Below are 27970 nucleotides of genomic sequence, written 5' to 3'. Positions count from 1 at the left end.
GGCATGTCAAACAATCACACAGGGTGAGGCTATCACAGGGAAAGCCAATTTTAGAATGTGTCATCACATTAGTGCAAATTAGCTCTCATCCTTACTTGTTCTTAATAGGTCTTTTGTTTTACAGGAATGAAATCTTTCATTTCTACAAGCAACACAGAGACCGGCCACCCCCAACCTTTCTGTCCCTCACAGTTTCATGAACGTCACTCTCCTCCCCTCCCAATGACACACGCTAATAAGAAATCAACTAATCTATTAAGAGCAAGAGGAACAGGCCCCCTGCCTCGCCCACCTGAGCCCTGTCCCTCCCACAGTCTCCCCTCCTAACCCTTTTCCCCTCATACCACCTCCCTCTCTGTCTTTAAGCAGCTCATGCTACATAATGAGAGTTTTGCAAGGCAAACCCTGTGGTTCTTAAAAGAAGCTACTGTCCTCATTAGGGTCAATCTTTTAAAGCCCTTCAACTATTTTGAAATTCTTAACTCTGTCCTTTTTCCCTGCTTCATCAGTAATGGTGCCAGATGCAATGTATCATTCAATAAATCCAACGGCTTGTCAAAAATAGTAACTGAATTCCCCATATTGCCAACTCAAAGCTTGATCTCCTGAAACCCAGATACAAAAATACATTAAGCTCCACTGGGTTCAGATTGCATTTGGAGATCTTTTGCTGATAGTTGCCAGTTCCCAGGACCTCAAGGCCTAAAACCAAGCCAGAGTTAGTATCTCATTAGGTGAAAAGAATGACAGAATATAGAATGTCAGGGCTAGAGGGGCATCAAAGATCATGGAGTCCAACCCCCCTTGTTTTACAAATAGGGAAAATATACCCAGGAAGGTTAAGTGATTTACCCAGAGTCACACAGCAACTTAGTGACAGGGCTTATGGGTACCCCACACATATATATGTATGCACATGTCTTTCGTCTTCTGTTATTCCACATAGTAACAAGGCACCATCTTTGGGGCCGCGGGAAATAAATGGAGCCAAATCTCTAATGCTGACTCTCCTCTGGCAGTGTTATAGGTTATATGTTAATGGCCTACCCAATAGCCGCTTGCACTCCACCTCATGTTCCTTCATCCTGAAAGAACAAAAAAATTCATAGCAAAAAAAAAAAAAACCCACATTAAAAAAAATTTTAAGGGGAATTCCCTGGGGGTCCAGTGGTTAGGACTCTGTGCTCTCACTGCTGAGGGCCCAGGTTCAATCCCTGGTCAGGGAACTACAGTCCCACAAGCTGCACAGCACAACCAAAAAAGATAAATAAATAAATAAAGTTTTAAAAGAGATCTGAGACCTAAAATTTAAAAACAAAATTTATTTTAAGTAGCAAGTCCGTCAAGGCCATAGGCGGTGTAGACCTTATCAGGAGGTATAGACTGCTGAATTCATGTGGCTTGGGGTACCTACTGAAAGGTCTCCCTCTCCCAGTACTTCCATTTGCTGGCTGCGGTGTGTAAGGGAAAGGTGCGAGGGAGGGCTCTGAGTTAATGGTGCTCAGGGAGGACCTCACTGACAAGCTGGCAATTGAACAGAGACCCAGAGCAGGTGAGGGAACAAGCCAGGTGGGTATCTGAAGGAAACACGCTCTAGGCAGAGGGAACAGTAACTACAAAGGCTATGTGGCCAAAATGAGCAGAAAGAGAAAAAGGCAAAGAGGCAGGTAAGAGAGTTGGGCTGGGAGGGGTGGGGAGCAAATCAGGGCCTTATACTAAGACCTTAAAAGCCATTGTAAGGACTTTGGATTTTATTGACACTATGAGTGATGTGCCATCGGGGCACGTAGAAAAGGGGAGTGACATAATTTTACTTACATTTTGAAAGGAACAGTTTATATAATGAGAAATCACTTCACACTCACTAGGATGGCTATAAACAAAATGTCAGGTAATAACAAGTGTTGGCAAAGATGTGGAAAAATTGGAACCTCATACATTGCTGGTAGGAATGTAAAATGATGCAGTCGCTTTGGAAAACACTCTGGCAGTTCCTCAAAAGGTTAAACATAGAGTTGCGATATGACTCAGCAATTCTGCTCCTCCTTATATACCCAAGAGAAATGAAAACGTTATGTCCAATATGAGCACTGTACACAAATGTTCATAGCAGCATTACTCATAATAATCAAAAGTGGAAACAACACAAGTGTCCATTAACTGAAGAATAAATGAACAAACTATATCTACATAACAGAACATTATTTGGTAATAAAAAAAAGCAATGAAATACTGATACATGCTATAACATGGATGAACCCTGAACACATTAAGTGAAAGAACCCAGTTACAAAGGGTCACGTATTGTATGCTTCTGTTTATATGAAATGTCCAAAATAGGCAAATCTATAGAAACAGAAACTAGGTTAGCATTTGCTTAAGGATGGGGGGTTGGCAGGGTAAGTTAGGATGAAATAAGAAGTGATTATTAATGGGCATGGGGTTTCTTTTGGAGGCAATGAAAATGTTCCAAAGTTTATTGTGCTGACAGCTGCACATCTCTGTAAATATACTAAAAACCATTAGATTATACACTTTAAATACAGTATGTGAATAATATCTCAAGTAAACTCCTATAAAAATAAGTTCAGTCTATCATCAGGGCTGCTTGGGTAGAACTATATAGTGACAAGGGCAGAAACATCGAAATCAATTTGAAGGCTATTGCAAAAACCAGGTATGAGATGATGGTGGCTTGAACCAAAGAGTGAATGGTAAACATGGGAGAAGTCATTGAGTATTATATATCTTCTAAAGGAAGAGGCAATATCCTTTATTTCTTATAGATTAAATATAAAATATGAGTTTGGTTGAATGTCAGTTTTGGGGAATGAGCAATTGATAGGGGGAGTTGCCATGTACTGTAAAGGGGGAGTTGCTGGAAGAAGAAATTACAAGTTAGTTTTGGTTATGTTAAACTTGAGACCCTATTAGACATCTAGGTGGAAGTGTTGAGTGGGCATCTCAGTCTGGCATTCAGGCGAGAAAGAGAAACTGAAAATTAAGTCAGGATGATCAACATTTAGATATTTGAACCATGAGATGGAATGGTATCACCTAGAGAATGAGAGCAGATGTAGAAGATAAGAATTCCAAGGACTGAGTCCTGGGACGTGCCAATATCTAGAGGTTTGGGAAATGAGGAGAAAGCATCAGAGGACTTGGAGAAGGAATGGCTATGGAGATAGGGAAAAAAGCAGGTGATTAAGGAGTCTGGGAGCCAAAGAAAGATAATATTTCAACGATAAGGAAGTAATCATTGTGACAGGTACTTCTGATAACTCACGTATGATGAGGACTGAGAATTAACCGATGGACTTACCAGCTTGGAGGTCTTTGGACCTTCACAGGATTAGTCTTGGTGGAGCGCTGGGGCAAAAGACTGATTGGAGTGACTTCAAGAGAGAATGAAAGGAGAGAAATTGGAGAAAAACCTAAAGACAATTTGTTCAACTGGCTTTTCTGTAAACAAGATCTGAGAAATGGAGAGGCAGCTGGAAGAAGTATGTGTCAGGAGAGGTTCTTTTTTAAAAAATGTGGAAACTCACAGTATGTTTGTATGCTGATGGGAAATATCTGGTAGATGAGTAAACAGGGAACACTGAGGATGCAGGGAGAGAAGAAGGCAACGACAGGGAGAAGAGCTGAGGTCTGGCGCCCAGGAGGAGGGCCGGCCTTAGACAGCTGCGTGGACGGCCCATCCACAGTTCAAGGAGGCTAGTCAGGGCACTAGCACAGGTTCAGGTAGATATGGAAATTGGAGTGTTTAGACGTCTTCTTTTCATTGCTTCACTGTGAAACAAGCAGCAAGGTCATTTGCTGAGAGTGAAGAGTGGAAGAGGAGAGGAGGGGATACCAGAATTTTGAGGAGGGAGAAGAAGTTAAATAATCCTTTGTAGAGGGAGGGAAGGACTAGACCAGGTAGTTCAGGTTAGTGGCTATTAATTAAAGTGTTATTGTTCGGGCTTCCCTGGTGGCACAGTGGTTAAGAATCCGCCTGCCAATGCAGGGGACATGGTTCCCCTGCAGGGTTCGAGCCCTGTTCCGGGAAGATCCCACATGTCGCGGAGCAACTAAGCCCAGGCACCACAACTACTGAGCCTACGCTCTAGAGCCCGCCTGCCAAGAGCCCATGCTCCGCAACAAGAGAAGCCACCGCAATGAGAAGCCTGTGCACCGCAATGAAGAGTAGCCCCTGCTCGCCGCAACTAGAGAAAGCCCATGCACAGCAGTGAAGACCCAACACAGCCAAAGCTAAATAAAATAAAATAAATTGATTTTTTTAAAAAGCTTTTAAAAAATGTTATTGTTCAACATGTGTGTTTTTCCTGGCCACATTTAATTGTATGGGTAGAGGCAGAGTGGGATTTAATCAAGGTTGAGGTTTTCCAGAAGAATAATGAGGGGAGAGAGGGTGAGGTAGCTGATGGAATGCAAGAAAATGCTTCTAATGATGGCCAGGGGTTCTAAGCTGGTAGAGTGAACTGAGGACATGGAGGGGATTTAGGGACAGTGAGAGGATGGGAGAATAAATGGAGTGTAGGTCCCAGAGGGGAAGAGGAGACTTGGAGAGCTTGAGGAGGGAGAAACACATTAAGCCATTATCAGATATCACCACCTCTGCCTGAATTCATTTACAAGCACTTGTTAAATTGAATTCAATTTTAATGAATTAATACCACTGCCAAAGTTACATGGTGTATTAGTTTCCTGGGGCTGCTGTAACTGGGTGGCGTAACCAACAGAAATGTATCGTCTCACAGTTCTGGAGGCTAAAAGTTCCAAATCAAGGTACTGTCAGGGTCAATTCCTTCCTAGGGGTGTGAGGAAGAATCTGCTCCTTGCCTCTCCCCTGGCATCCGGTGGCCTCAGGCATTCCTTGACTTGTAGATGGCGCCCTCCCTGTGTCTTCGGTAGTCTTCCCTCTGTGCATGTCTGTCTCCAGGTACAAACTTCCTCCTTGTATAAGTACATCAGTCGTATTGGACTAGAGCCTATCCTAGTGACCTCATTTAACATGATCACCTCTGTAAAGACCCTATCTCCAAATAAGATCACAACCTGAGGTCCTGGGGAGTTAGGACTTCAATATATTTGTTCTGGGGGACACGATTCAACACATAACACAGAGTATCCTAAGTAGTAATATAGATGATGAGAAAATACACAGGCAGCTGTACCAGCAGGATTCAAGCTGAGAATGATCCAACCAGAACCTTAGAAAATGAGATCTTCAGTTGTTTAGTGTTCACTGGAACACGAGCCAGGTCACCCATTACCTCTCACCTCTACTTGGGGTCAGGGGGGTGCAGGACGGGGGGTGAGGGAATAGAGAGGGAGGCCAGCAAAATTACCTGGATAGCGGTCCAGACAGGGGCCCTGGGGAAAAGTCACACAAAGGCTTCTAGCCAGGCTGTCCCAGCTGAGGATCCAAAAAGCATTTCTCCACTGGGTTCTGAAGCGCCCGTTCCTCTCTTGGCCCTGTATCTATGAAGCAGGTTGGTCGTGCTGCTCTGTTGGTCCACAAATGGGCTGGCATCCTCCCAGCCTTAGGAAACGTGGTGCTAACCACTGGGTCAGGGTGAGCCATGCAAGCCCTCGATACAAGGCACTTCTCTCTCTGTACTAAGGCACCTGGCAAAACAGATGCCTTCTCAGAGGTGAGCAGTAGGTCCCCAAAGACCTTTTTGAAAATGTGTAGGAAGCAGATGCCTAGTGCCTGGGATCTCAAGTACAGAGGTATTTGCCAGAAGATCTATCCAAAGAGAGGGTCTCAATAGGAAAAGTTGGGCACTCTGGTTCACCAGACTTTTTAGAACAGTGATTATCAAACTATGACCAATGAGACCCATTGATTGGCTGCCATTTCAGTGGATGAAAACTGATCCTGATTTAATTCACAGACATTAGGGGTCACTAAATTTTAGTCTTCATAAATTCACGTTAGCACATTATAAGTTTATTGAGGCTGCTAATTCATTGCTCTGCTAACAATTCTGGCTCCCACACGATGCTTGCCAACATTGCAAGCTCCAGCACAAGCTCACGTTCACTCAGCTGGAATTCCCACAAGTGTCGGGAAGGATTCTTTGTTGTCAGTATATTATCCATGTTGTCTTGGGTGGGTTGGTTGTGGTTTTGAAATTGCTGCTCTTCTTGTTTTTTAATTACAAATGACTGTGTTTTTGTTGTGTCATTATTAATTTAGTTTGTTGTGAGTTCTTTGTTGAACCCTACTGTGTGTAATGGTGCATACTTGTACCAAGAGTATTTTTGGCCTATAATTATCTAATAACAAGGCTTTAAGACATATGCATGTTATGGTTCAAATATGAATCATCCAGACCATTATTTCTAAAGGAGATTAGATATAGATACAGATATATACACATATATGTGTGTTTATAAATATATATTATATATAAATATATAATTAAAAATTTTTGTAAACATACATATGTAATATGTTTATGTATTAAATATTCCCTCCAAATATTCCCCCCACATTTGCTTATACAGTGGCATTTTTTTTGGTGATAAATATTTGTGCTCTTTATGTAACTTCCAACATACTATCAAGTTAGTGTAATACAATTATTGGGTTATTTCTATAGGTGTAGGTCATTGTTTTATAATGAGAAATCATTGTATCTATGACTCTTGTCTTCTTTTATCTGATAAATAATATGTTTTTATAAATTATAAGCAATAGATCAGCTACATTTTCATATTTTTCCCCCCAGATTATGGGAGACAATGCCTTGCTTTTGTAACTTTGTTCCCTACAGGGACCCATATCCAAGGGATCTGAGAATCTGAAGCCTTGGCCCTTACATGGGACGACAGCTTAACAGCAGTTACTGGCGTCTGGATGTATAATAAAGTGAAGCAGCTGAGAGCAAGGGTCAGTTCAAACCCTGATCACACACTTGTGGTGCACCCATCAGAAACCTTTTCAGCCTGCTTGAATTTGAACTTCCTCATCTGTAAATTGAGGAAATACATCTCCCTTACAAGGCTGTTACCAACTTAAAAGAGAGTGGGTAAAATGCTTAGCACAGGGTTTGATGCTTAGTATGTTCTCAAATAGGGCAATTTTCTTATTGCTGAGGTTATTATCATTACTAATTCATCAGCCAGGATGGGCTAGAATGTACTGCCATTAACAAACAACACTAAAAAATCTCAGTGATTTACAGTAACAAAGATTTATTTCTTGAATTTACTATCTATTGAAGGTCTGCTGTGCCTTTTCTCCAAGTCATTTTTTTCTCTGGGACCCAAGCTGGAACGTTGCTGACTACTGGGGCAGAGGAAAAAGAGAGAAAAAACACTGCTGGCTCTTAAAGCTTTTGCCTAGGAGTTATACATCATTTTGGCCCATGTTTCATTGGCTAAAGCATCATACGGCCCCTCGCATATTTAACAAGTAGAAAATGTATGACTGCCCTGCAGAAAAGGTACCACAAGGAAAATGGAATGTTTGGTTATAGCAACAATACCATCAGCCGTACAATTATTACTAACTCACTAAGGGTATAATCTTCAGCCCCACTTTCTTTAATCTAAGAGTTGACCCAGCTTAACTAGTAGGGTCAAAAGCCAGTGCAATCCAAATGTAGTATCTAAATAGATCCTACATTTAAGGCAACTATCCAGATTTCTCTCTTATATACAGATACAAGTATGAGACAACTTCAGCTACCATATTTCACCAATGCTCAGCACAGTGAGTCTAGGCCATCCTCACTGCTATGACTTCGTTTTCAGCCAGTCTCCCCACTCTGAAGCTACTCCAGCATTTTAACCAATGCCAAGTGCTCTGCAGTACCATCCACATTGTTCATCCTGTCTACATTTCTTTCTTCCCTTGCTTCCTGAAGTAGCAGGTCTTACTGAAACATAAAAGTCCCGAAGAATAAATTACTAAATGATTTGTAGGAGGAGACATATAAAAAAGTAATGCAATTTCCTGAGAGCTGAACTTCCATAAGCAGACTAACGTCCACTCTCAGGGTCTTTGTTTCTACCTCCACCATGGACCTGTGGTGAGCTAGACTGGCAGCTAAACTCTGGGCCTGTGCACAAGTCAGTCAGCTCACAGTCTGAGCGTGAGTGGCCAGGAACTTAAGGGAAGGATTTATGGATGGGAAAGCTGGAGGATGCCACCCTGAGCCAGGGAGCAGACCATAGCTAGAGCAAGTCAAAATTTGGGTTTAAATCATTTATCAAATGCAAAAACACACCCACCCATGAAGATCCCTCCCCCAAAGGCCACTCAGACGCAGATCCACATTTAAAGATGGATAACTTGGGGGTCCGACATTTCCCAGACGTGGCTGACTATTGAAGATGAATAGATTAGATTCTCCAAAATTCACAAGCCATCTTGGCAAGCATGGAAAACCAATTGAAGACACCACAAGTGGTCTCGTCTTGGCCCTGGTTTCAGGGGTTTTCATACCCCTTTAAGGTATGAGGTTGAGGCCCATTGAGATAAAGACAGGTAGGCATTGAGTGAACCCCTGTTCTCCTACCTCTGTGTAGGAGCTTTCCTGGACTCCAGCAGTTCCTCTGCTACCTTCAGAAACCACGCCACAGCTCTATGCCACTTACTGTATTCTTTCCTAATGCTTTTAATGTTGAATTGTTCCTTTTAAACTGAACCTAACTTAACCATTTTTTCTAAGCAATAACAGCTGTGAACTCACAGTTTTGATGTGCTAATTATTTTGTCTGATGTACATTACAATAAATAACTATTTAAAAAATTTTAAGGGCATTCATAAACCCTTAAAATCACTTGCGTCCCACCAGTGATGCACACACAGAGCTCGGGAGGTAAACTCTGCGATCTGCTGCCCCCATCAGTTCCACTCACCTGGGTCTTTGTGAGGATGGTCATTCCTCTGTCCTTTCTCCCATTCTTTCTTTATCCATAACTCATACCCAAACCAGGGTTGATTTTTTTTATGCAAAGGTGCTTCAGGGAATGATTTAACAACTTTGCCTTCTCTGGTAGACTTCTGTATTTCTTTCTGAATGTTTAGCTCATCTGAACACCACACATACGTTGGGAGATTCTCCACCTTCTTGGTCCATCTCACCACAAAATTGATGCCAGAAACTCACTTTACCAGCCTCCCTTGCAGCTAGGACACAGCCATTTATTTTAGACTCTGCTCATCTGATGATGAATTCAAAATTTGGGTACACAGAGAAGTGCCACCTGGAGCTTGTCTATACAGGGTGGCAGATATTGATACATCCAGGCTGTCTCCTCGTCAAGGTCATGATCTCCTGTGTTTTAATTAGATGTCATGGGACAGTTGCAATACAGTGAGACAACTACTCTAATTCGCGTATCTACAGAGCACTCAGTGCAGAGGTTTGCAGGTAAAATTATCAGGGAAGTGATGCTTGGCCTGACTTATGAAAGATGGGGTTTCCCAAAAGGGTAAAGAAGAAGATAGTTCATTAAATGTTACCTATTATGATTATCATTTACCAGATTTAAGTCAGAAAGACATTCAAGTCACAGCTCTACTGAGAACATCAGTTTCCTCAGCTTTAATCTTACCCTATTTGGTTCTGCAAAGAATAAATAAGATGATTTAAGTAAAGCACATATTAAATACTTGACACACAGTTTGATTCTTCATAAATGCTATCTCTCAGCTCTAATTTTTACTTTTTTGGAATGCCATTCTCCTCTCCATTTCCATTCTAGAAAAAAATCCCACCCATTATTCAAGTTCTGCTTGAAACATTGCCTGTTCTGTGAAGGTATTATTTACCTAAAAGACATAATATTCCTTCCTTTGAAACACTGTTGAAGTTCACCTCGACCTCTGTAATACTTGGCTCACGGTCGGCACATATGTGAATTCAGTTGCCACCCATTCTGATCCCTGTTCCTAGTCTTAATGTCTGCTTGTTTTCTTTTTTTCCTTAATTCTTGCTCTCTGCCTAGCCAGCATTATGACCATGCCAAAGCAAGGCTCTGACTTTTTAAAAAGGCTTGTCTGGTGGTCTGGACAACTGAATTACTACATGTCTTTGATCCCAAGGTTCTGCATATGCCTCCACTCTGGACCAGTCCCATTACAAACTTGCCTTCCTCTCTATCTGGGACACATATCTACTGAGCCCCTTCTAATTATCATAGAGGGTCAAAGGCACTAAAGATGTGTCAATGAATAAAACAGACCTCGTTCCTGGCCCCTGCTTTCAAGGAGCTTACACTCCAGTTGGGGGAGACAGTCAGCAAATAATAACATGATGACAACTATAATGATGCTACAGTAGAAGGGTACAGACAGGCTTGTCCTAGGCCCAGTCTCTTCCTTATCTTGGCTTCACCTAACCTCTCCCCCTACCTTTTCATTCTCTCCACTCTCATCCCAATGTCTATATGTTCAAATTATTCTCCTTTAAGTCCCAGATCCAATGCCATCTTCTTTGTGAATGTAAGACAAGATAGAGAAAGAAGTGTGTACTGTGTAAGCATACAAAGAGATTTTTATGCACATCTTCTCACCCATGCCACAAGCTCCTGAGGGCAAGGCTTAAACTTTATCTTAATAGTGCCAAGGGCTAAGCCAGAAAAGGAAGTGCTTAGTAACTCCTTATGAAATGAACAAAGGGCCCCTCTCCCTTGTCCTAACAGACTGTACTAAGAGAACCATCATCCACGCTCCTTACAGGAAATCCTGTTCTCTTTCTGCCTCCATTCAGGAACATAACCTCACACAAAAGGTAAATAAACACTCTCAATCCAGAGATGACGGGAACTTAAAAATCTACATCATGATTCCCATGGTAACTAAGGTTGTGTACCAAGAACTCTGCCAAGATAGTATCTTAATCTGGAAAAGCTGAGCATTTTTTCATATTGTTAATTCTGTTATTCTGGTCATAATAAATGGTTACCTGGATTGCAAGCTGCTGAATGACATTCTGCATTTCTAAACCCACCACTGCCCTGCATAGTTACCATGAATATGAAGTGCTCTTCACCAACAGAACTTCTGAGATGGATGGGAGCCCTGGATCAGGTCAGCGCTTGGTGCTGTCAGTAATAAGCAAAAACTTCCAGTACATTGGGCTGGGGTGCATACACATTTATTCCTCCCTTCGCACAGCTTGCTACTTTCCAGCATACACTTGGTTTATATCTTAGGTGCCATGTGCGGTGCTATGAGGGGTGCTGAACGTGCACGCCTGTGTTTATTTGGGGAATGTAAGAGCTGTGGGGTTTTAATTACCCTGAGCTGGTAGAGATCAATTTGAAAAACAAACATATTAGTAAAAAATAAACAAGTACTCTTTTGCTGCCAGAGGATTACAGCTTGAAATCATAGCATCCTCGAGCTTTAGAGCTAGAAGAAACAGCAGAGATTAGGGAGGCCAAGCCCCTCATTTTGCACATTGGAAAACTGAACCCCAAAAGGCAAAGTAGCATGAAGAGCGGATAAGAGCTTGGGTTCTGCTATAAGACAGACTTTGCTCAAATCCCAGGTCCACAACTTACCAAATGACCTTGACAAGCCACTTGACCTTTCTGGGTCTCAGTGTCCTCATCTGGAAAATGGTGACAGCGGTAGAGATGTGGGGATTAAATGGGATAAAGGATGTTAGGTGCTCAGCACAATACCTGATGTAGTGGATAATCGGTCATGCTAACTTTTATCATTGTCATGACCACCACCACTGTGTGAGGTCACACAGGTTGTTAGTAACATTGCTCTTGTCTAAACTAATTCTCCCTTACACATACCTGGGTTTGTTACCATGCATAGTAAGAAATAAATATTTTTATAAGTCTTGTCCCAATAATCACATGGTCCAAATTAGCTTCCAAATTAAGTTTTACAGTAGTTCAGTGTTCTCCAGTGCTCGATGAATCTTCCGATAATTGTACATTCTACATAGTTGCAGTTCTGGAAATGTAGTTCACTTAGCAGGAATATATTCTTGTGCTAAATGTGTAGTCACTCAAGAACTGTTAATGATTTACCAAGATGTTTTACTTTGAAGAGTACAGCATGTCTTAAGATACTTGACTAGAATTCTTTTACCCTTCCCTAAGGCCCCAAATGAACAAAACACGGTGCTTTTTGTGGCTTGATCTAAATAGATAATCCGTGACTCAGAAAAAGGTGATTTCAGAGCGTGACATGCAAATGCTGAATTCATGGATGTTCGTTTAAAATCTGGGCCCTTTTCCTTGACTACATTTACTATAATTAGAAGACTGGCCGTTCTCACAGGGAGTTACACACACACCATTGGCAATGTCATATGTGAGATGCTAGAGAAAAGATTAATACTTTATATTGAGTGGCTGGAAGCTGTCGGCACCCAACACAACTTGATGTCTAAAAAAATGAGATTTCAGGAAAAGAAAACACTGGGAATTGGATGATGAATAATACCCAAAAGAAGATAAGGCTCTACTAGATTTTCTGTGGGCTGGTGGGAGATAAGAATGGAAGGATGATGTGATGATCTAGTTTAGAATGATATGGTGCTTTCCATGCAGATTCAGGTTTTGTGGAGCCCAAAGCTTATGTATTTGAGGGCAGCCTCTTTAAGTAAGTGAATATAAAATTATGAATTAAAAACTCCTGGGGTCTTTCCCAGGGTCTTAGAAAGGATCCCTGAAGCTTAAGCTTCATTAGCTTCATAGTAAATTTGGGTTTTGGTGCTTGATGGCTTAAACCATTTTCACATAGGTCAGATGTACTAAATTAAGAGCCTTAGGGGTTAAGAAACCATGGTTTGACTCCTGGGTTGACCATTTATAGCTGTATCATCTTAGGAAAGTGTCTTAACTTCTCTGATCCTCACTTTCCCCCACTATAAAAGAGAAAAAATAATATCAACCTTATAGGTTATGCAAATTTTTTAACCCATGAAAAGCACTTAAATTATCTACCACATAGTAAGAGCTCAATAAATAGTATTATTGTTTTATTTCCTATTCTCATTCAATCTGCACCTTAGTTCTGTGAATATTTGCTCAGAAAATGAGGTTTTTCCCTTAAGAGTCAACTCCTGATTTGGGGGGAATTATGATACTCTAAGTCCATGTCTCTTGCTTCTCTTTTCTAGTGCCTACCTTGTCCTCTTGTCTGTTTTACCAAAAAAATGAGTACGGGGCAGGATGAGAAATGGAATTCAAATCAGCTAATTAACATCCCTGGAAAAAGAAAAAGATATTAGTGTTCCAAGCACTTAATCCCTTTCCTCCAGGCCAGCTATTCTATATCAGCTGTTGCCTCCGTGTCATGGTCACAGACATTGGAGGTTGGGTTGGGGGGTGGATGCAGGTACAGACACCTGGGCCGCCACATCTTGTTTCTTCCTCTGTCTGATTAAGAAGATGGAACGTGCGCTTGAGGGGTCATCCAAATCTATCCTTTCTCCTGGAAATACAGATGATGCCTTCAGGTTTAGATATAAGCGAGAGAAGTTTCCATTGAGAAGAACAGCCCTACTTCCTGGGAGTGACAGCCTCCCATTTCTGACCCTGCAGGCAGGGATAAGCTTCAGCTCTGGGATCAGACACATGGTGTGGATTTGAATTCAGTTTCCACTACTTACTACTGGTGAGACCTCAGGCAAGTTAGATTCAGGAGACAATAATAGCACCTACCTGACTGGGTTACTGTGAGGATTAAATAAAATATGTATGTAAGCACATAGTATAGTGTGTGGGTGAGACAGAGAGAGAGAGCGCGCGAGAGCAAAAGAAAGTCAAAGTATTCAGTTGTTTCTCATAGTGTGAAGGGTTGGGGCAGATCCCAAGGGCCAAAGGGCATTCAGAGGGCAAAAAAACTTCATCCTTATGTGCCAAGACCACCCCTGATCATCTGGCATAGCAGGAAAAAGTGCTGTGATCTATTAGTAATGTCTGCCTTGGACACGGGACAGAAGGTTTGGCAACATACTCTATATACCTGCTATCTCTAGATTCTCTTCTCCTGGAGATTCAGATCATTCATCCAGGCTCTGCCAATAGATAAGGTGTGAGGTCACTATTGTAGGTAGCCAACAATCTCAGTCTTCAGAACTAAGAAAACCTTATCCTTTATGTAAAATTGAATAGTTATTCGTAATAAGTATACCAAGAAATAGCCCAAGAAAGAAAACAAATCTCAGTTCTGGCCTGTTTCTCTTCCTATTGCTTTATTACATAGCTACTTGGACCCTGTCTAATTCCATTTAATCTCTTCGGTTCTCCGTGGTCTTTGTGTTAATCCTCTGTTGAGACAAAACAACAACAAGAACAAAACCTTCTGATTTACAGACTTCTAATTTAACATTTCAAAACAGATTGTGTTCATTTTAGTTCATTGCACTATATACCTCACCTGGCACTAGACTTGGAACATAATAAGTGCTCAATAAATACCTTTAATGCATTAAGATTTCTTTTATGCCAGCTCCCCCATTAGGACGTATGCTTCTGAAAGACAGATATGATGAATTACTCATTATTTTCTCCCTTGCCCCCATTCCCTTGAGTGATTGGCATAGTATCTAGTACATGGTAATGACTCTATAAATATTTGTTAAATGAATGAAGTATTAATGGCAGGACTGCCAACCTTCATAGTTTCAAATTTCTTCTGCTATCTGTTCTGGCCTCTCGCTACATAAATCTTTCATATCAGTGCATTACAGTATTTGAGAATTTTCCATTTGAAGAGCTTGCCAGAGAATATTTCCCATAAAGAGGAATGGGTCCTCTGTTGTCTTATTACTCACTAATTTCATAAGAAGTGCTGTTTGCTGAATTCCCTCAACCTGCTTCATTCTTTTTTTTTTTTTTTAAACATCTTTACTGGAGTATAATTGCTTTACAATGTTGTGTTAGTTTCTGCTGTATAACAAAGTAAATCAGCTATATGCATACATATATCCCCATATCCCCTCCCTCTTGCATCTCCTTCCCACCCTCCCTATCCCACCCCTCTAGGTGGTCACAAAGCACCAAGCTGATCTCCCCGTGCGATGTAGCTGCTTCCCACTAGCTATTTTACATTTGGTAGTGTATATATATCAATGCTACTCTCTCACTTCGTCCCAGCTTACCCTTCCCCCTCCCTGTGTCCTCAAGTCCATTCTCCACATCTGTGTCTTTGTTCCTGACCTGCCCCTAGGTTCTTCAGGACCTTTTTTTTTTGATTCCATATATATGTGTTAGCATATGGTATTTGTTTTTCTCTTTCTGACTTACTTCACTCTGTATGACAGACTCTAGGTCCATCCATCTCACTACAAATAACTCAATTTCATTTCTTTTTATGGCTAATATTCCACTGTATATATGTGCCACATCTTCTTTATCCATTCATCTGTTGATGGACACTTAGGTTGTTTCCATGACCTGGCTATTGTAAGTAGAGCTGCAGTGAACATTGTGGTACATGACTCTTTTTGGTTATGGTTTTCTCTGGGTATATGCCCAGTAGTGGGATTGCTGCATCATATGGTAGTTCTATTTTTAGTTTTTTAAGGAATCTCCATACTGTTCTCCCTAGTGGCTGTATCAATTTACATTACCGCCAACAGTGTCAACCTGCTTCATTCTTGTTTTTTACTTTCCCTGCTACTCTCTGCTTTGCTGTCTGAGAGGCTCCCCATTCTGTGGGAGCCACAGTCAGCCATCAGGAGCCAAAATTTTTTCCCAGTGAAACACGATCCTTCTGAAAGGAAATCTCTCTTCTACTTGTTCCATTGTAGCAAATCCACTGAACTTCCATACTGCCCTTTTGGACTGGAGGAATTTCCATTTACCACATCCAGTAAGCACCTTTATAGATCAATGACTCAGCAACTGACTTTTTTTTTTTTTTTTTTTTTTTATAAATAAGTGACTGACAACCCCATCTTAATGTACACATGGGTTTTTTTGTTTTTTTTTTTAAATTTTATAGCTACTTTATTTATTTATTTATTATTTATTTTTGGCTGTGTTGGGTCTTCGGTTCGTGCGAGGGCTTTCTCTAGTTGCGGCAAGCGGGGGCCACTCTTCATCGCGGTGCGGGGACCGCTCTTCATCGCGGTGCGCGGGCCTTTCACTATCGCGGCCCCTCCCGTTGCGGGGCACAGGCTCCGGACGCGCAGGCTCAGTAGTTGTGGCTCACGGGCCCAGCTGCTCCGTGGCATGTGGGATCTTCCCAGACCAGGGCTCGAACCTGTGTCCCCTGCATTAACAGGCAGATTCTCAACCACTGCGCCACCAGGGAAGCCCCTCAGCAACTGACTTTTAACACCCAATCAGTACGTGCTTTGTTTCCATTATGCATGGGTTAAATTTAAGACAAAGAGATTTCTTCACACTTTTATTCCATTTGCTTCAGTTTCCAAGGCAATTTGTGTTTTTGCAAAAACCAAATGTGCTCCCTGCAGGCAGATGGATGCTGGGGCTTTATTCAACAGGTGCCTACCTTCTACCTACCTACCTACCTATCTGTGTACCTTCTCATGTTTCTAGTCTTAATTATTTTTTCCCCTCTGTGTACAACTGTTTTTTATTTAGTCTAAATTTATTTCATCTTTTTCTTGTATTCATCTTTGTAAACTACCTTAAATACATTTGAAATAATGTAGTTTGTATAACTCAATGAATATATCTATGCATAGATATTGATATGCTCGGCACAGACACAGGAGCAAGCCTGCCTATAGCTCCTGACACCCAGATGCTTAGAGTCTTGCTAGAAGAGTGAGACTTACTGAGGAGCAGTAAGTCACTTAGCAGACGTGCAGTGACTGGTCATCATAGAGCAAACACATGTATCCTCTAAGAGTTACCAAAGCAAACATCTGTCCTTAATCATAAAGTCTTTTTCAACATTTTTTCCTGAGTCTAATGGAACTTAGGTTATTATTTTGAGTGGCTGAAAGACTCTACTTTGATTCTGAATCAATTCAATTAAAAAAAATTTTTTTAACACTTATCTCGCTCCAAGAAGTATTTGAAACAGCTTATGGGAGGAAAAATAAAATTAATAAAATAGTAGCAAAAGGAGATACAGCCTTGAAAACGTTTGGTAGTAAGTGACAATAGTTGTTGTCTTTGCATTTTAAACACACTCTGAGCTTCCTGGAAACCCAGTCATAAAGGGAAACACAGTTAGTTGCACGGTTCTCTTTAGCTGAGGAGCAGAATCATATTTTCTCAGAAGACGATTTTTCTTATGTCAGGTTCTGAGATAATTTTCTCGTAGGAAGCAATATATGGAGGAATGTAATAAACAATATTTTCAATAACAACTCTCAGCTAAGTCAGGAGCAAAATTTACGCAATTATTTTGTAGCACATCTAGCAAAGAGATCCAGATGATGTCTGAAATACGAGATAGATTCTGTGAGTGACTCAGCAGTCAACTTGATCAAAGGAAAAAAAGTAGGTAATCTAGAGAAAAAGGCAAATTACACGAGCCTTAAATTATCTTCCCTCAGTTTTTTTCTCTTCCAGCATCTTGACAGGTTGTAGATAACACTCAATTTCCAGACCTTCCTCTGTAGCAAGAACACAGAGTCCAAGTATCCTGAAGACTGTTAATTGAAAGCAAATTTAAAACTTTGACAACATGTAAGCAAATGTTAAATTTGTCATTGTCTCATGCAAACTCTCAGGCTTGGGCAATATTCTTGCCTTAAGTAGAAGGCCTCCACCCAGAGATTGATTAAACTTCCCTGTCACAAAGAAAGTTTAACAACTCCAAATTGCCCTATGAGGGGTTCCTCAGTTTCCTCATTTGTAAAATGGGAGTAAGAGTTGCCCAACTCACAAAGTTGCCAGTGGAGAGTGATTGTCATAATAATATGTGAACATACTTTGCACCTAGCTGGTTCTCGATAAAATGTTGCATGCATGAATAAATAAATAGGTTTCAGTTGATAGCATAAATTTCCACTGAATATTGAACATTCATCATTCCGAAAGACAAAACAAAATCAGCCTTTAAAGGACATATATGCTCTCTCTCCTTTTAACCAATGGTTGTATCATATGTCCAGTTATCTAGAGCAGAAGTTGACAAACTACAGCTCTTAAACCAAATCCAGCTTGCTGCTCGTTTTTTTTTGTAAAGGTTTATTGGAGTAAAGCCACACCCATTCGTTTACATATTGCCTATGGCTGCTCTCCTGATATAACAGCAGAGTTGAGTGGTTACAACAGAGCAGTTGGCCCACAAAGACTAAAATATTTACTTCTGGCCCTTTACAGGGAAAGTTTGCTGACCTCTGAATAGAGCACATGTCCTCTCAGAGGCTAAACATCATTTCAAATGCAAGACATCCCAAACTAAGATTTTCATCTGAGCATGTGTTTTCATGCAGGGGTCCCCAACCTCGGTCCATGGCCTGTTAGGAACTGAGCCGCACAGCAGGAGGTGAGCAAGCGAAGCTTCATCTTGGCTCCCCGTCGCTCACATTACTGCCTGAACCATCCCCCCAGCCCTGGCTGTGGAAAAATCGTCTTCCACGAAACTGGTCCCTGGTGCCAAAAAGGTTGGGGACCACTGCTTTCATGCACACCTGTGTGCACACCTTTCCCTTCTCAACTTTACCATCAAGTCAGGTCCCTATCATCAATGCTCCCATCTTCTGAACCCAGTTAACTAATCAAAGCCTACCATCTTGTTTTCCTTTAAAAACTCTCACAGCCTTTCCACTCCCCTCCCACTGTTATCCTAGACCCCAGTTAGTCCCCCTGCCTCTGACGTACTCTGCAATCCATCCTCTACACCACTGCCTGAGCCATTGTCCTAAAATGCCATTTTAACAGTATTACAACCCAGCTCAAAAGTCTATGGTGACTCCCACTTGCCATCTACACCGAGTCTCCATTCACTCTGCCTGGCTGTTAAAACAGCCCACTGTCTGGCTCCACAGGACCTGTGAAACTCCAAGCCCCACCTCTTCCCCTTCTCCACTGAGCACTCTGGTCTGGCCCGTCTCTGCTGCCATCACCTTGCTAAACCCCACCTCTGTTCTACCCTCCCACCAAGCCTCTGCTCTGGATTGAGTTGAGGCCCCCAAAATTCATACACTGAAGCCTGGACCCCCAATACCTTATATGACCTTATTTAGAAACAGGGTCATTGCAGATGTAATTAGTTAGGAGGAGATCACACTGGAGAAGGGTGGGCCTTATAAGCATTTTTATAAAAAGGGGGAAATTTGGAACCAGAGACTCGTGGAAAACACCATGTGAAGATGAAGGCATAGATGCAACTACAAGCCAAGGAACACCAGAAGTGGCCAGAAAACTACTAGAAGCAAAGAGAGAGGCGTGGAACAGATTCTCCCGCAAAGCCCTCAGCAGGAATCAAATCCGCCAACACCCTGATCTTGGACTTTTGGACTCCAGGACTGTGGAACAATAAATTTTTATTGCTTAAGCTACCCAGTCTCTGCCACTTTGTTAGGGCAGCCCTAGCAAACTAATACAGCCTCCTTCCTGCCTGAGGCTCAGAAGGCTTTCTGGAAGAAAATGATTCTGAAGGCCCTGTGATGTGTGGCCGCGCAGCGGAGAGAAGCGAAGACAGCTGCGGACGGCAGGTCGCGATTAGTGAGCCCAGCTCACCTGGCTGGGTCCTCGCCTCCAGAAGGAAGCCCAGCCCGCTTCCTCACAAGCCTGTGAGGAGGCTCTCTGGACTTCATCTCACTCCCGCCAGGTCAGTGGGAGAGCAGGGGTGAGGAAAGCCCAGATAAAGGTTTGCAGCCCAGGGATCTGCCTTCGCTGAGTTGCTTTGGAATGTCTACTCTCCCTGTCCCTTTCTTTCCTCACTGAAGGCTTAAGCCACAGCTTTTGTGAAGAGCTAGCTCGGAGCCAAGTAAATCCACTTCAGGAGTCTAGCGGCCCCCCTCCCCCTGCTTCTGTCCTGGAAGTCTGGACCTCTAACTGGAGACTCCTCAGTCCTTGAACGGAGGCCGCCTGAGAGAGGCTGCCAAGACCCAAGCAATGTCCAGGAACCTCAAGGAGGCTAAACTGGGACTTATCAACTCATTAAGGAGACTTCTTGCAGGGAATGTGGCCCAGGGGATGGGTGAGAGGCCAAGTGGAGCCCTGCAGCTCTGTTATGCTCTGACATGCGAGCCCACGTGACTCTGGCTGGTTGTCGGTGAGAAAATGAAATCCCCTCCAAGTCCCTCGACTCCAGGAGGCCAAAGCCCAAGCCAGCCCTTCAGCCATCAAATCATCACAGGCTGTGTGTCTCAGAGACTATTACCCTCTTCCCTGCAGACATTTGGTAAGTGCACGTGGCTTGGTAAACTTTTCTCAAATGATGTAGGGTGAACAGTGATCAGATTTTTTTTGTCCCAGAGAAAAAAGAAACACGCATGGAAGTGAGGATTAGGTGGAGGGAGAAGGAGGGCCAGCCTCGCGGGTGTGCGGTGTGTGCTCAGACCCCTGCAGTTGGTTTAATGCTCTCTTCCTGCCGCTTTCAGTTCTTCATAATGATTGAACAAGAGACCTTGCATTTTCGTTTTGCTCTGAACTCTAAAAATGATGTAAGCAGCTCTGGGGAGAAGCCTGTGTGTGTGTGTGTGTGTGTGTGCGTGCACACATGTGAGTGTGTTGCTGTGTGTGTGCACATGCCTGCCTAGGTGCACACCTGTGTATGTGTGTGTGTTTAGCCAGGGGGAGGCAGTTGATGATGAGTGATGGGTAGAGAAGGAATGGTCCAATTTGAAACCTGGGAATGGACAATAATAAGTGCCATCAGTTCTCGTTTTTTGCAGTCTTGTGTTCAATAAAGTTGCCGCCAACACTGAATTAGTGAATACCGAGCCACTGCTCTTAGGGGTTAGGTTCCTGTGAGCCTCTGATCACAACATTTTCTTCTACTCATCAATATACAACCTACTTATTTTATTTAATTTTTTAAAAATTATTTAAAGTTTTTTTTTTATGGACCATTTTTAAAGTCTTTATTGAATTTGTTACAATATTGCTTCTGTTTTATGTTTTGGGTTTTGGCCCGGAGGCGTGTGGGATCTTAGCTCCCTGACCAGGGATCGAACCCACCTACCCCCTGCATTGGAAGGCAAAGTCTTAACCATTGGACCTCCATGGAAGTCCCTACAACCTACTTTTATAGGTTTGTTTAAAGACACCTTATTTAATATATGTTGTTGATTCATTAACGTCAAACTCAGAGCCAACAGCACTGTAACTCAAGGCTGAACAAAGCTTCTCTAACACAAGGCACATACGGCACATCACAGCCTTTTGCACTTAGGAACACTTGTCTAGTCAGCACCTCAGCACTATGCTTGGGGACATTTTTACACAGTGAAGTCACCCACCAAAAAGCACCGAAATGTGACAACATGGCACTTAACACACCGTGAAAAGGACACTTGTTTACAGCAAGAGAGGAAACAGGAAGGCAGAGCATCACCTTGTTTGACCTCAGCTGGGCACATGCCTGTCCAGTGACTCGAATTTTTCACCACCCTGCACAGGTCCGCGAAAGCCTGTGAAAATGCCCCAACTGTTGGTCTGGAGTTACAAATAAATTTTAATGAGTAGGCAAATTTGCAAATTCACAATCCACAAATAAGACCGAATGTACAGTATATTCAACTAGGGTGAGGAGCCTGTGATTCAATTTTTGCTCCATCGCTGCTGTGTGACATCCAACAAGTTACTTATCCTCTCCGTTGGCTTCCTCCTCTCCATCTACTGCATTGCTGTTCAACCTTCAAGACACATGAACCACTACTTCCTCCAGGAGGATTTTCCAGTAACCTCAGTTGAAAAGGAATTGTTTCTGTTTTTCCCTGCCCGAGTCACCTCTCTTTCATGGACACCTGCCACTTGTCAGTCACCGTGCCTCAGATGATGGCCGTGTTGCTGGAGCACAGGGAAGCTTTACCCTGCTCTCACTGTGTTGCTTGGTTCTTGCTCTTCACCTTCTTTGGTTCCATTGCCTGCTGCTTCTTGGCCGTCGTGGCCTATGACAGCTGTGTGGCTGTGTGCCAACCTCTGTTTTATGTCACCATTGTGACACAGAAGGCTCTTTTGGTTCTGTGACTGGGGCTTACGTTGATGGTGTCTTCAGTGCCTTGGTGATGAATTGTTTCTTTCTCCCAGGTATTCGTCATCATTTTGCCTGTTCTGCCACTGTGATGCTGATGTAATTGTGCTTCATTATAATTCATTGTTGATCTTCTATCATTCCAATAAGTAGATCCTAAAATCTGTCAGGACATGGACTACATCTTATTCACCTTTACATCCACAACGGTGCTGAGCCCATTTTGTCTTAGCACAGGTGATGAATAGGAATTTATTAACTTGAAATGGGAACGATAAGTCTGGCCTTATCTATCATCACTATTTTTTTATTGCGGTAAAATGCACATAGCATAAAATGTACCATTAGTGACGTTTATTACATTTACACTGCTGTGCAACCATCACGGAATGTTTCATCACTCCAAAAAGAAACTCTGTCCCCATCAAGTAGTCACTCCCCATTCTCCCCTTCCCTTAGGTCCTGGCAAGCACTTATCTATTTTCTCTCTCTATGGGTTTGCCTCTTCTGGGCATTTTGTATAAATGGAATCATATAATATGTGGCCTTGGTATCTGGCTTCTTTCACTTAACATGATGTTTTGGGGTTCATCCATGTTGTAGCATATATCAGTTTTTCATTTCTTTTTATGGCTGCATATTATTCCACTGTGTGAATATACCACATTTTGTTTATTTCATTCATCTGTTGATGGGCATTTGGGTTGCTTCTACCTTTTGGCTTTTTTGAACAGTCTGCCATAATATTTTAATAATAAAACTCAATATAGAAGTGTTAGTGGTAATTAATATTTTTGTTACATAGATGGACTGCCTATTTACTTGTGCCCACCCCCATCTCCACTAGACTGTAAGGTCCTGAGGGCAGGGACTTTGCCTTGTTCCCTGTGGGTTCCCCAGGCCCTTGGCTAATTCTGGCACAGAGTATATACTCAATAAATCTGTTGACAGATGAATGATTTTCACGTAGAGGATTGACTGCCCAATCACAGTAGATACAAGACATAGCAAAAATTACTCTTGTAAAATCAGAATATTAGATCTTGAAGAAGGGGCCATCTGCTCCAAGACTGTCATTTAATATTCTTGGCACCGTCACCTTCTAGCTTCGTGACCTTGGGCAAGTTTCTTAAAGTATCTGTTAATCAGATTCCTTACCTATAAAATAGAGGCAGTAACATGACCTACCTCATAAAGCTGTTTTGATGTTTAAATAACTTAATACAGATTCAGTGCTGATTATTAGGAATGAGAAATTAAGATCAAAAAGGGTGGGCAAAGTACTCAAGATTACACAGCAGCTTAGAGGCAGAGCTGGGACCAGAACCCACAGCTTAGCTTCCCCTTCTCCCATGTCATTTGAAGGCTACTCAGAACCAGATGGGGAACAGACCTTTCCTCTGTAATGAGATCAGTACTTCTACAGTCACATTCGCTGGGGCAGACCTCTCCTTCCTCAGACAGGTGGCCTTCAAGTTCTGGGTTTTGTGCCTCCTTCCACATTCCAATCTAACCTCATGTCTACCTCAGGAAGGAGAAAGATTCTGAGTGTCCACCACTCAAAACAATTTTCCCCAAAGTACGTTCCTCAGAATATTCACTTCTATCTAGGGTAATATCTAGGTTGGAAAAAAAAAAAAAAAGATTCCTTAGCCAAATACATTTGAGAAATAGGCCATCTCTTGGAAAGAGACAATGCAGGGCTTCCCTGGTGGCGCAGTGGTTAAGAATCCGCCTGCCAGTGCAGGGCACACAGGTTCAATCCCTGGTCCGGGAAGATGCCACATGCCGTGGAGCAACTAAGCCTGTGCGCCACAACTACTGAGCCTGCGCTCTAGAGCCCGTGAGCCACGACTGCTGAGCCCGTGCGCCACAACTACTGAAGCCCGTGCGCCTAGAGCCCATGCTGCACAACAAGAGAAGCCACCGCAATGAGAAGCACGTGCACCGCAAGGAAGGGTAGCCCCCGCTCGCTGCAGCTAGAGAAAGCCTGCACGCAGCAACAGACCCAATGCAGCCAAAAATAAAAATAAAATAAAATAAATTTTTAAAAAAAGAGACGATGCAAATTAGTATATAAAGGCTACTAAGAAGTTGTCATCTAGATACTTGCTTGCCCAGCATTTCCAGAGTGTAATGAGATACGAAATCTTTTCTCAGCATGATAACCATATTTGGAATGTCATGAAACATTTTGGAAAACACTGGCCTCAGTTGTTACCCTTGGCATCAAATGGAAGGGTCATATTTTCATTCAAGCTCTATGAGAGAGCAGGTTTTGTCTAGTTTTTTCACTGCTTGGACGGTGCCTGGCACACACTAGAGATTAGACGATTATTTGTTAAAGAAATGAATGCATGTTTATGGAAATAACAACTTGGAAGTTGTGATCGAAGCATCATCCATTGGTAGAAGAAGCCAACACATCAGCTGCTGGGTCTTCAGTCTAGTTGTCTCCAAAGAAGAAGTCCCCATGGAGTAGGCCCTGCCACAAGAAGAAGGCTCCCATCCACCTAGTACTGGTCTCTTGCCTTCCAAGGTGGCGAATCCCTATCAAAGTAGACCAAGAATGCGACCTGGGCCACCGCCACCTGGTTCACTAGACTCCCTGCCCCGCGTACCAGGGGTGCCGGTCTTCGTGACTTGCACACAAAATTCAGGCTCCCTTACAGACGTGACCTGAGTAAACAGGCTCTACCAGCACACTCAGCCAAAAACCAACTCCCCCCACCCCCAACCCCCAGCCAGCCCTTCTGGGCTCATCAGACAGCAGCTGAGAGCACTAGGGAACGGAAGGCTGCTTCAACTTTTCCTGGCAAAGCCGCCTTCCTTTGCAGAACATTTAGCTCAGCTAAGTGGAGACACCTGGTGTTTGTTGTTGCAACTTCAAGAACAATACATCAAAGATTCCAGGCAGAAAGTCAGGCTCCTCATAAAAATTGCATAGTCACAAAGACACTTTGAGGAGAGGAAATGCAGATGGTAGCCCATCTCACCCCTGCAAGACTTTCTTCCCTCTCACATTTTCTACCGTCTGGGTAGTTTTTCTCCACATTCTTGCCTTTAAAACTTGGAGAAAAACACAATGGCAAGGCACCCACAGTTTGTGAGGAGCCAGGAAGGAGGAGAAATACTCTTTCCCGATTGCTTCATCTTGTCAGGTTTTAAACCAGAGTGCTAACTTTTGTGCAATAACTGTTTGGTAATACTTAATAAGTAGCTGGTGTAGCACAGTTCCAAAAAGAAATTTTTTTAAGCCTATAGCAAGGCCAAAGGAATATTAAAGTTTCGCTACGGAAGAAATATGGCCGCTGCCAAGAACTGATTAGTCATAAAATCCACAGCATTATCATCATCCATCATTGCTTTTCTTTTAATGACTGAACTAAAAAGAGAGACATCAAAGTTTTCAAAATAAGGTTATAAAAATGCTGTACGCAGATGAGGCCTCCAAATATTTTGATAGAACCTGAACAAAAAAAATATATATATATATAGAAAAATCATTGAAATAAATCACAAAACATATGTTGTTATGTTTTGCTCTAAAAACCATGAAGTTTATCCAGAACCCTATTATGGTAACTGCTTAGCTTTTCATGCATTCCTAAATTACCATGTAATCTAAAACCTTGTTTTCAGCTGCCCTATATTGGAAAGTCCCTTAAAATAATCAGGATGATTACAGGCTGGTATTCAGAAAGAAACTTGCTTGTATTATAGTAAATGAAAGTGTTATTTATCAGGCAGTCTCCTTTAAAAAAAAAAAAAAAATCTACCTCAGAAACACAATGTATTCAGGAAATACCTAAACCAAGGATTGCATTTTGGGCTCTCTACATTTTCAAACACATGGATAGTTGGTGTAAAAATATGTTCTTTTCCTGCAGGGACTTGACTGTAATTAGTGTATGCCAAAACTCTCTCACAGAGATTTCATTGTCTTATCTACTTACATCATCTTAATGCGATTTTATTTTACTTTGTCAAAGTCATATTAATGTAAATGTGTTCTTGATAGCAAACAGAGTTCTTCTTTATGCAAAACAGGATTCAGCTGACTCTAATAAAACAGCTTGCAGTCTATTAGACTATAACAGTAATGTGCTTATTTTGTTTCTCAAATCAAGACTGTGTCAGAAAGCTATAGACAGAGATTTGTCTTGTTTTTCACAATAATTGCTAGGGTGGGGTTACATTATGATCTTTAAATGAATAGTATCGCTTAGAACAAACACTTCATATATCTTTTATCTTCCCTTGCATACAGTTCTGAGTTTTCTTTGAAAATGCTGTGCTACTTTTCCACATAAGTCATCAGAATGTTTCCAAAGAATTTTAACTGCCAGATTAATTATATCTTGCAAACAAAGATAGATTGCTTACATTCTTTATTCAGAATTCCTGCCAGTATGGAGCAACTGGCAACAAATTAATTTCTTTTGCAACCATGCAAAATGTTTTGCTATGAAAAGCTCTGGAAGGTAAATGGATCCTTCAAAAAAAAAAAAATCAGATTGCTCCTTCTGAAAGGCTAATCTGTAAGCAAGAACAGAGGATTAAATGAACTTGACTGCTCCCCCCCCACCTCTTTTTTTTTTAGCATCTATGTTATAGCCTTCCGTTAATGTCTTCAGTTAATTAAGTATTGCTGTGACCTGGTGGCAGTTTTTGAAATCCAGGGAATTTTTCCCCCTTTAAATTCCGCCTCCCCCACAGAGCAGAATATAATCTGTTTCCAGTCAGTCTGTTTATGTCAGCTGTGTCTCTACTACAAGCCTCTAAAATGTTTTAATAAATTTATCAACCAAAAAATATTACAAACATTTCATTTCCTTTGATTCAGACACACATACACACCAAAAAAAAAAAAAAAAAAAGTCTCTGCCTTCATTGCAAATTCTTGCTGGTATGAATCATTCTAAGTAATATTTGCTTTAACTTTCGTGTGGTTCTACAAACAACCTTTATATGGCTGGACTTCAAAGCTAGGAGAAATAAAGGTTAGAAATGTGATAGGAGTAATCTATTATTAGGCATGAAACATTAAACCGCTTTTAGCTATAAGTCTTAAAACCTGAATAATCTAGGTTTTTAATGTAGTGCATATTTATTGCGCTTTCACTTACACAGGCATTTATCACAGAGGAGTGTTTGGAAGAGAAATATTTTCCATTGCACTTTGTGCCACAATTTGGTTTAATTTTTCCTAATATTTAATTTAGAAAAACGGTAATATTATAACAGGGTTCTCATGTTTCCTGGCCAAAATGCTTGGTGCCCCTCGCAGAGTAAAATTAATCTGTTACCAGCCTGCTGACCTGCAAGTCAGGTTTCAGTAAAGTAGGCACTGAGCAGGGAGGGCAGAGGAAGGGGGTGAGTTAGGGTGTGTAGGGAGATAAGATCTCTTTCTCTGACTTGGAGGGAAAAAAAAAAAAAAAAAGCTTAGAGGAATGTCTCAACCCACCCATGCCATCAAATGACAGAAAATAAGCTGAATGTGTATTTGAGCCGAGGAGTGTTTGAAAACATTTATTAGCTCCATCCATAACGACATCCACTGCAGGAATGTTAATTGTTAAAATCTGTACTGCAGTGATTTCTTTAAGCAGGGGGGCTGCATGAGTGGAAATTCAGCTCCTTGTTTCTCTTTCTTCTCCACATATATTTGCACTTAAAAAAAAAAAAACTAATGTTATGAAATAAGTCAGATGTCAGATGGAGAGCTTTGTAGCACAAGGGAATGCAAAACAGTGTTAAGGATATATGCAAAAGCAGGAACAAAAAACCAACATTGGTAACATTTTGTTCTTGATTAAATTTGTGCTCCTAATACAGTAGATTAAAAATAAGTCCCACTGTTAAACACATTAGTGTTCAGTCACTGCTGACGTGCC

At 41.8% G+C, this 27970-nt stretch overlaps 1 protein-coding gene and 1 long non-coding RNA gene across 4 annotated transcripts in view; one reads left to right on the top strand and one right to left on the bottom strand.

Annotated features, from left to right (window-relative positions):
* Positions 1-27554, top strand: part of CABCOCO1 (ciliary associated calcium binding coiled-coil 1) — a 196206-nt gene extending 168652 nt beyond the window's left edge. For all 3 annotated transcript variants that reach the window (XR_014249013.1, XR_014249014.1, XR_014249015.1), the window contains one exon: positions 125-27554. The gene's annotated coding sequence lies outside the window, so the exon portion shown is untranslated. The remainder of the gene's footprint in view (positions 1-124) is intronic.
* Positions 1-27970, bottom strand: part of LOC309635822 — a 65288-nt gene that overhangs the window by 12888 nt on the left and 24430 nt on the right. Inside the window, exon 2 of the long non-coding RNA XR_014249044.1 lies at positions 1048-1085. This is a non-coding gene — a long non-coding RNA (uncharacterized lncRNA). The remainder of the gene's footprint in view (positions 1-1047; positions 1086-27970) is intronic.

The sequence above is a fragment of the Balaenoptera borealis genome (assembly GCF_965194805.1).
Source record: "Balaenoptera borealis genome assembly, chromosome: 10".
In the NCBI taxonomy this organism is placed as follows: domain Eukaryota; kingdom Metazoa; phylum Chordata; class Mammalia; order Artiodactyla; family Balaenopteridae; genus Balaenoptera; species Balaenoptera borealis.
The sequence above is the reverse complement of the archived record's forward strand: the minus strand, read 5'-3'. Positions and strand labels throughout refer to the sequence as shown.